At 36.3% G+C, this 10,267-nt stretch overlaps 1 long non-coding RNA gene across 1 annotated transcript; it reads left to right on the top strand.

The window, feature by feature from the left end:
• The first annotated feature begins 2,903 nt into the window (after nt 1–2,903).
• LOC111888716 (uncharacterized) lies at nt 2,904–3,958 on the top strand. Its single transcript, XR_006188695.2, has 5 exons — nt 2,904–3,240; nt 3,311–3,456; nt 3,562–3,602; nt 3,704–3,752; nt 3,819–3,958. It is a non-coding gene; the product is annotated as an uncharacterized LOC111888716 (long non-coding RNA).
• Nucleotides 3,959–10,267: the final 6,309 nt, after the last annotated feature.

A 10,267-nucleotide genomic window follows, 5' to 3' on the forward strand; every position in this document is an offset into this window, starting at 1 on the left:
GTTTTGGAAGCGGTTTCATGACGAGATGGGGACTCGTCTTCATTTCAGCACCGCCTTCCACCCTCAGACGGACGGGCAGAGCGAGAGGACGATTCAGACTCTCAAGGACATGCTTCGGGCATGTGTCCTAGATTTCGGTGGCAGTTAGGATATATATCTTCCATTGGCGGAATTTTCGTATAACAACAGTTACCACGCTAGTATTGACCACCCTCCTTTCGAGATGCTCTACGGGAGGAGGTGTAGGACCCTAATTTGTTGGGGTGAGGTCGCTCAGTGAGTCATCGGGAGTACCGAGGTGGTGCTCAAGACCAAATAGTTGATTCAGCAAGTCCGTACCAGACTGCAGACTATGCAGAGTCGGCAGAAGAGTTATGCCGATAGGAGGCGTTCGGACTTGGAGTTTCAGGTGGGTGATATGGTCCTCCTGAATTTATCACCCTGGAAGGGTGTTATTAGGTTCCGGAAGAGGGGCAAGTTGGGCCCCAGGTTCATTGGTCCTTTTAGGGTTTTGGCCCGGGTTGGTCGGGTTGCTTATCGGTTGGATCTTCCAGCAGAGCTTAGCCATATCCACAACACTTTCCATGTTTCTCAGTTGAGGAAATGTTTAGTGAACGAGTCAGCAGTTGTACCCTTAGAGAATATTCAGGTTGATAGCAGCTTGAATTATATTGAGAGGCCGGTTGCGATCTTGGATCGAAAATGAAGACCTTGAGGAACAAGGTAGTCCAGCTAGTGAAGGTGCAGTGGCAACACCGAAAGGGGTCAGAATGGACGTGGGAGGCTGAGGAGGAAATGAGGGAGCATTATCCAGAGATATTTATAGACTCAGCAGCAGCAAACTTCAAGGACGAAGTCTAAGATAAGTGGGGACAGTTGTAACGCCCCATTTCTGGTATGTGATTTAAATAAAACAATTTTCATTTCTTAAGAGGTACTCAACGAGTCAGTAGCCCGACTCGTCGAGTAGAGACAGGATTTGCACGCGGTATAAGTTGGCGACTCGACAAGTCCATATTCTCGGACTCGGCGAGTCTGCCGGTCAGGATGAAACCCTAATTTCAAGGGTTTGAACCCTATTTAAACGTCATTATAGCCCCAAGCCAGCCTCCTTCACTCCCCAGAGACTTATTCCCGAAACCCTAGCCTCCTTTTAGTGTGTGCGAGTGACCTTTGCCTTGTGAAGGAACTTTTGGTGCATTTTGGAGCAAGGAGAAGAAGGAGAAGGTAGAAGAACTCAAGGAAGAAGCAGTAGATCCAGAATACACTCCTCTTTGGCCATCCCCTCTGGTAATGAAGCTTCCATCTTGATTATTGTGCTAATAGATCTAGTTTGTCCCCAAATTGTTGATTTTAAGCTCAAGAACCCCCAAATCTTTATGATCGGGTCATATCTCAGATCTAGCCTCTCTTAAGCTCCAGAAGCTCAAGGAGACCACCTTTTGGAAGCCATGGCTTTGTTTTAGTCAAGTAAACCCCCTTAAGAGCAAAGTTGGAGTGTTATTGCTTCATTGCATCTTAGATACACGTAAAATTAGCAACTTTACGTGTTCAGATAGTCCCAGAAGCTTAGATCTAAGAATTGGATGCACTAGAGTTGATTAGAATCGACTGTATGGATTATGCATGCAAGGGACTCGGCGAGTCGTTCTTCAGACTCGACGAGTCGGGTCGTGAGTCCTCGAGTTTTCCTCGTTTGAGAGTTGAGGGTAGAACCAGTGAGTGGGAAAAGGACTCGGTGAGTTAGAGCTCAGATCTAGTAATGGAGGGACTCGACGAGTCTACGCCCTGACTCGGCGAGTCCAAGGCAATCTTCTTGCCTCAAGAACAGACTCGACGAGTTGTTCATACAACTCGGCGAGTCGTAGACTGGACACATTCATAGGATGAAGGATGACTTGACGAGTTGTTCATACAACTCGGCGAGTCAGATGAAGATGGACTCGATAATTGTATCGAAGAAGAACTCGTCGAGTCTTTGCTAGACTCGGCGAGTTGAAGCGAGTAAAGGATTAGGAAAGGTGTTAGGGACTCGGCGAGTTGGCGGCCCAACTCAGCGAGGCCGGTCAAATGAAAGTTGACTTTGACCATGGGTAAAATAGTCATTTTACCTTGAGAGAAGTTATCGATACCTAATCTAATGTTTTGGGGATTTGTAGCCGGGGAGCTCCGGAGCAGCAGTCAGACAGTTTCAGATTTAGCATCTCAGCAGCCAGCATTACGAGGTGAGTTTCCTTCCAGTAGAAACAGGTCTACGACTACAATGTCGGCCTGTTTAGATACTAGTAGTTTCGAGCTGCGGTCCGATGCCGGGAGGGTCCCGATAAGTAGTTATGTATGCTTGATGTCTTCGTGATTCATGCATGTCAGGATATGTTAGGTGCTAGATGTTCCGGACTTCGGTCTGATGTCGGGCGAGCCCGATATAGTATATGTATTATATGATATATGATCATGTTATGTTCAGCTAGTTCCGGACTTCGGTCCGATGCAGTGGGCGGGGCCCAAGCTAGTTCCGGACTTCGATCCGATGCCGGGCAGGGCCCGATGCAGTGGTTAGGGCCCAAACTAGTACCAGACTTCGGTCTGATGTCGGGCGTGGCCCAAGCTAGTTTCGGGCTTTGGTCCGATGTCGGGCGGGGCCCGTTGCAGTGGGTGGGGCCCAGTATGTGCTTATATGTTATTGTATGTTATGTGGTATTTTAGGGGAGCTCACTAAGCTTCGTGTTTACAGTTTCAGATTTGGTTTCAGGTACTTCAGCTAGCAAGGGAAAGGGCTCGGGATGATGACATGGCACCCACCACAATTTAGCCTGGGAGTTAGACTCTGATATTTTGTTATGATTTGACATCAGTTGCGATATGAGACATATGTTATGATGTTTTGAGATACATGACTTAGGGTTTTATTATATGATATTTTGATATTATGGTTCTAGTAACGTGTTAAAACAAAAATTTTGATGTTTTAGGTCTCTTGGTTTCGCCTGATCAATCACCGGGAAATCAACGAGGGGAGGCCGACGATTTTTACATGCGATGGTAGAAGCAGCGGCGACGACAGATGGAGGTCGTCGGCGGCAGCAGCAGCAACAACAACTACAACCAACACACTTATCGCTTTCATTTCACACGCACAAACCTCGATTTCGCGTATTATGTTTCTTATATACTGTCCTGAATCGATTGCTGGCATATGATCTCTATAAATCACACCTCAATTTCTTCAATTTCATCAAGGTTAGTTTTCAATTTTCTATTATTCTCTTCATTTATCCATGTCTTCTTTATTGTTTTCTGTAAATTGTAGGTAAGCAAGGCGGCGGGTCGGGTGGCTCTAGTGCTCCGGGGGTGATTCAAACTTAACGAAGGATATGGTGATTCAATGCTTTCTCTTCGATTCTCGCTTCCTGCTAGATTCTGAGACCGATTGTCAACCCCAAATCAAAGCTGAAGGTTAGGGCTTTTTTCTTTTGCTGGATTATGGCTTAATCTTCTTACAAAAGTTAACAAATGTTTCAGTTTCAAGTCATTCTGATATCCTATTCTCTTTTTTTTCAGTAACAATTAGGCTCAAGAACAATCATCGATTTTGTTCTTGTGTAAGTATTTATGTAGTTGTTTATTGATGATTTGATGAAATTCAATGTTGAAAAAAGGTCATATGACCCGAACAATGTGATGAGAAACAAAGCCGATGCAGATGGGGCTGGAAGGATGACGTGCTTTATGATTTTTAGTCCTTCTTCTGGGTATGATTGTTTCAACATTTAGTTATATTTACCAGCCAACTTTAATGTTCATTTTGTAAGGAACAGGGTACATGGAGTAGAAAATTGAAAGAGAGACAAAGCTGCTACATATGGGGCAGGAAGGATCACGCTTAGTCAGTTGGTTGAGGTAAGATGTTTAGTGCTTCTGTCATTTAACCACAGGCAGGATGCCTCTTTCTAGCAGCTCATTTTCAGTTAAAAATGCTTTTTTTTTTCTTCCCTCTTATTTCTCACAATATTTCTATTACAAAATAAAATAGCTTTTATTGTTTATTTAGAATGTTGTATCAGTATATCTAACATTTATCTTTGTAGACTATATACTAGATTTGGTGTCAATTTTTACTGCTTAGGTTAAACCTTTGGAGACAACAATAGTAAGACTTCATTTCCTAATTTCTTTCGACTCACATCTTCTTATTTTCTATATAGATTGTACCTGTTTTGAATTTTTATTATTTACATGAGAATTTTAATAGTAGTCCAATGTGATTTTTTATGAAAGTATGGACACATCTTCCTAACCAATAATGGTCAAAGAGGGTAAACGGGTTAGTTTACATAACAAACAATGGATATAATAGTAAATATGTCATCATTTTACAAGTTATATGAGTTTTATATGCTTATGGTGTAATGGATTAAGTTCAACATAATTAAGAAGAAGGTTTTTTCTTGGCAAAAAGGCATCACTTTCACAACTTTTTGTAGGGCATAAAAAAGGAGTTTGAAGTTAGATGCAAATGTTTTAACAAAACACATGTGGAAATAGTGTAGGACCAAGATACTATGTTAATGGACGGGAGAACACTTTTCTCCTTTTAGTTTATGGTATTTAAAATTTAATGGATTAAGTATATACAATATTAGATATAAATATAATTATCGTTGCTTATAACCATTTACTTCTGCGTTTATGGTATTTGATTTTCAGTCAAGAAGCTATTTCTAAAGACCATAAAGTTTGATAACAAAGTCGAATGGTGCATTGATTATTTGATTTTCCATCAATCCTTCATGTATTTATGTTTTGTAAATTGATTTATACCGTTCTGTTGATTTTTATGATGTTGTCATCACTACACCTATCACACAAAATTCCCAACAAACTATACATTAATAACATAAATAATGGATTCTGTTAGAATGAAAAGAGCTATAACACAAAATATTCTTATTTATTTATTTATTTATTTATTTATTTATGTATTTAATTACACTCTTTATTTTCAAAGTAGTTAAACAAATACAATCCAGGTACAAAAACAAATCCAAAACAACAACTAAACATAATAAGGGACCATTTCTGCATAAAGGGACGCAGGTTCACTATTGCAAAAGGTGGCCGGCTGTCCAATTACATCCCATCAACCAAACGATAAACTCATGAAGTATATATTTAGAAAAATAATTTATCCGACGACCGACAACAAAAAAATTATAGTTGATCAAATAACATTTACAAAGAACACACAACGGAAAAAATTGCCGCATCCGACCCCCGCAACACGGGGGTTCCCCACCTAGTTTTTATTATTTTCCATTTCCTCTAAATTAAAAAATTCAAACCTAGCTTTCTAATATAAACTTTATATAGTAAAAAAGTATGTTGTTAAAAGCATAAAAATTTATTTTAACAAGTAAATAGTGACATAAAAAGAGTGTCAATAAACTAAAACACATAAGCGTTGTAGTTGACACAACAAAAAAATGTAAATAAAAAATCGAAATGGTTGCAACGACAAAACCAAAAAGTGTCGTTAAGGCTTTTAGTTACAATTTTTTGTGACACTGATTGCCAATGGGTCCTTTAGTTGGATTTCCTTTTTTTTGGTTTTAATGACACTTCTTTTATAATACTAAAATGTCATTTTATTTTCGGTGACGTCGAATCTCTTAGTGCCTTGTCAATGGACCTTTTAAGTGTTTTAGGATTAGTTTGGGACCATGTGTCCTTGTGTTTTTTCTCCATTGTTAAACATATGTTCACTTAAATCACAAAATCTATGACTTTGAAACTCTATGTATCTAATAAAGTTTGATTAGAAAGTAAAGTTTGTTCTTATCTTGGAAGTAAGTTATATATAACAATTGTCATCAAGATTCGTTGCTTCAATACATAAACATTTTTCAATTAGCCCCAAAACCAATTAAAAGATTCATATTTAAATGTTAAAAAATTGTGACTTAAGGTAAAAGTGAACCCATGAGTCATGAGTGTCGGGTAAGTTGTGACGATCATATTGTTATGATATGCATGCAAATGCGAAAGGATTAATTATTATCGTTTTAAATCATTAATATTAACACCAACAAGTTATGTAACTATGTACACACCAGTAGGGGTAGTGGGTGTTTTGCCCCTAACTCCATTGATATTAGTGTATTATGTTAATTATATTCCATCTCTTCTGTATGCATTTAATTTATTTAATTTAATTGTAATTAATGTCGGTGGATATTAATATTTTGTTACACATTATTTATTATTTAACTTTTTAAGAAAACATCAAACATATAACTGTATAAGTAACATTGCAGTATGTATTATTACTTTCCTTATTACAATTTTTTTATGATATACGACTATAAACTAACGTAAAGTATAAACAGATATCTCATTCAAATGGTTTTATATATATATATATATATATATATATATATATATATATATATATATATATATATATATATATATATATATATATATATATATATATATATATTACGATGTACGTCTTAGCCCTAGCCCCGCTAATCTAAAATTCTAGCACGTCTTACCCCTCGCTAATCTAAAATTCTAGCGCCGTCCCTGCACACTGATGACAGAGATATAAAGAAGGTGATATTTCAGATTGTTATGCAAAATATCGGAGGCATTCATGCAATAAAGAGAAATATAAACATAACCTTGTTTGAATGTGGGTGACGGTGCAATGACGTTAGGGTTCCTGGTATCGAGAGACAAGGTAACGAGTAGATAGAAAGAGATGACAATGATGAGTAGGGGTGTCAAAAAAACCCGAACACGATCAACCCGACCCAACCCGAACCCGAATAAGGTAATTAGGGTCGGGTTTAATAGGGTTAGAACTCTTAATCAGGTTATTCGGGTTAAGCCGACTAACCCGAATTATTATTAGGGTCGGGTTTAGGGTTGATTTTTTCAAAACAAATCGGGTTTTGGGTCAATCCGAATAACCCGATTAAGAATTTATTACCAAATTTTTTTTTTTACTGCGTTGAATGACATGAATTCAAGATCCTATGAGATTTTACAACTAATACATATTTCGTATTTAAACAAAACAGATAGTAAAATTACTATGTATAGAGATGTATAAAATGACATAACTTTCCTCTCTTCTTAATGCATAACGGTTGTGTTGTAACAGTTTTACGAATTTTATTCATTGTTTACGTTACTAATATGGTAAAAGAAACTCCAAAAATCTATGCTGTATACCAACTTTACAATTTAAGTCCCTATACATGTGGATTATGTATTAAAATAGCACAACATAAATTCATCTTATATTTCTACCTCAACTCGATTAACCCGACCCTACAAACCCGAAACCTGATTAACCCGAACCCGACTAACCCGTACCTTAGGGTCGGGTTTCGGGTGAATATTTTTTCTAAAAAAAATCGACTAACCCGACCCGTTTAACCCAAAACCCGATCGGGTTAACCCGATTAACAGCCTTATGTGTATGAGCGATCGTAGTTGATGTTGTCGTTCATCAATGCTTTGATAAGTAAGCTGCTTGACCAGAAAAGAGTGAAGGCGATCTACAGGGGCAAATGGGAAAAATACAAATGAACAATCAATTCAATTTTGACGTTACGTCAAATGAACATCCAGTGTTTTGTTAAACTTTATGATCTGATGCAGAGGCTAAAGTTTGTTAATAATCGTACAGGTACAAAATTTAATTGGAAATATTATCTAGTACGCCTAATTAACCGTATTAGATTTCTTCATTTGTTTGTATTAGATAAATTTAGCCTTTTATAATACAGTTTTTATTTCACCCGTATTAGATGTGGGTGTCCTATATTACCTATTTTCCAGTAGTGTTCAATTGAACTTAGTTGGGTGTTGAAAATCAATACAAAACTAAGCTGAGGAAAGAAAGTAATTCATACCTTTGACTGAAGTTCGCTTCATATTGGTGACGAACATTTGGATGCCTTACCTTCTACTATAAAAATTGATTCACATTATCATAATCGATTTTAACATTTGCTTCAAATATATGGTTACAGATTGGTTACCCGTTTTGATATGTGTTATCGTTGAAGAGTAAAATTGGTTCTTTTTTAGAGCAAAGGAATGAAAACCCGATGAATAAAAAAACACGGTATGTAGAAGAATCCAAAACACACATTTTGATGGAATGGAATTATGTCAGTAATTATCCATTCCTTTCGGTTTTATCAACTGATCAACCTTTTTTGATTGAAATGGAATGAGGCCTTCCTTTCCTTCTTTCATTAAGCCATACCAAATGGAATATGCTTTTGGGCAAAACCTAAAAGAACGTGCCTTTATTTATTTATTTATTTATTTATTTTGATACAACCCTATGTCTCAAAAATTAAGAAGTTGTTTTTAATTTAAGAGGTAAAAAATAAGATGCCCCGAACACCTTATATCTGAAAAAAGACTATCTCTTAATTTCTCAATTAAGAGGTAAACAAACAGCCCGAAATAAATAATAGTTTAATTAATGAAAGTTTTATTAATTTAATTAAAAATAATAAATATGTAACAAAAAAATTAATAAAATGATATTTTGATTATATTACTTAAATTACTTTTCATTACTTTTTGACAATTTAGTAAACCAAATTAAAAACAAATTTCATTCCATGTTAGTTAAACGAATAACAAATTCCAAATCCTTCTAAGTTTTTTGAAAATTCAATTATTTCCAAAAATGTTTTACCACCCAAACTCTCGGAATGTTTAGGGTTAGGTCTATGAGAATTTTGAGTTTGTATTTCTTTAATTAAGAAATGATGTTAAAATATGAAAATCTCGAGTTTTGTACTTTTAAAATTGTAGGGCCGATGGCCAAAAAATATGGAGTATCTAGGTAAGTTGTTTAATTTTTGACTAAATTTTAAATCAGGCTTATGAAAAATAACTATAATTATCTTATTCTCTTTAGATAAACGTAACAAAATTAAAATTATTTAAAATATTTTTTTATTTAACCCGTTTAAATTTCAACGGGTTTCGGAAACGAACCTCTAATCTTTGATTTGATACGCATTATCTCAAAATCGAACACCATTTCCCAAATCTTCCATTTCATAATCATGTCAGATCAAATACCCTTGAATATATATTCAAGAGGAAATCATCAAAAGGCTTTCTGTCAAACCATTGCTTCAGTTTAGATCGGTCTCAAAAGCATGGAAGTATTTGATCGACAGCTCCGAGTTTACTGCTGCTCACAGTAGCCATCACACTCATCCGCAACATCTACTTGTATAAGGTATCAAGATGGCCTTTGAAGGTTGAAGTTTATACGATGAGTTCTGGGAAATGGAAAAGTCTATCTCTATCTAGCAATTTGCTGCCGAGTAAGTCCTTTCGAGTTAGAGGGTCTCAGGTAGTTATTGATAGGTTTATCTACTGGTGTGCTTTGCGCTATGTGTCCATAAATCGTATGTTATGCACACGTAATGTGATTATGTCATTTAATATGAGTAATGAGAATATGGGAGTGGTAGACCTCCCCGAATGTTTAGCTTCAGCCTACCCATACAACACATGGTTGTCCATTTATAAGCTAAGGGAGTCTCTTGCCTTGCATGAATATAGTAACGGGGTTTGTGTTGTAAGGGTGATGGAATCTGGTGATGTAAATAATTTTACAAGGCTATACACCATTAGGGCATCACATGGGCCAAAAATGATATTGGGATTTAGAGAAAGTGGCAAACCTATAATGGAAGTGAAAGATCATCTTATTGGACGTGGTACACTTGTTGTCTATGATCCAAACTCAGAAAAATTCAATGATCTTGAGATTTGTGGAACAGGTGATTTTTTGTTTGTGAATTCATACATGGAAACTCTACTTTTGCATGATCGGTCGGATTGTAGTAGCAATTGAAGTTGTGGAACAGGTTTGCTGTTAGATCACTGTTTCTAACATTAAAGAGATGATAAATCTCACACTTTTGGGAAAAATATGCACAAATAGTTTGTTGGCAGTCAGTTAGATAAGATGTCTAGTAACCTCAACGAGTTTGTCTTATGGGTAAGTAAATGACTTTTTCTGTTGGATTCTTAAAGAAATAGTTATTGCAAGTTAATAAGCATTTAGAATGATGATATTTTGGTATTTGGGTTGGAAATAAAATTAGAATTTAGTTGACATGTTCTTGATGAAAATGAAGACATGTTCTTGATAAAAATAAAATTAGAACTTACTCTAAATCAAAACGTGTATATTTTGCAATTTTTTTTTGAG

The sequence above is a fragment of the Lactuca sativa genome, chromosome 2 (assembly GCF_002870075.4).
Source record: "Lactuca sativa cultivar Salinas chromosome 2, Lsat_Salinas_v11, whole genome shotgun sequence".
Lineage (NCBI taxonomy): Eukaryota > Viridiplantae > Streptophyta > Magnoliopsida > Asterales > Asteraceae > Lactuca > Lactuca sativa.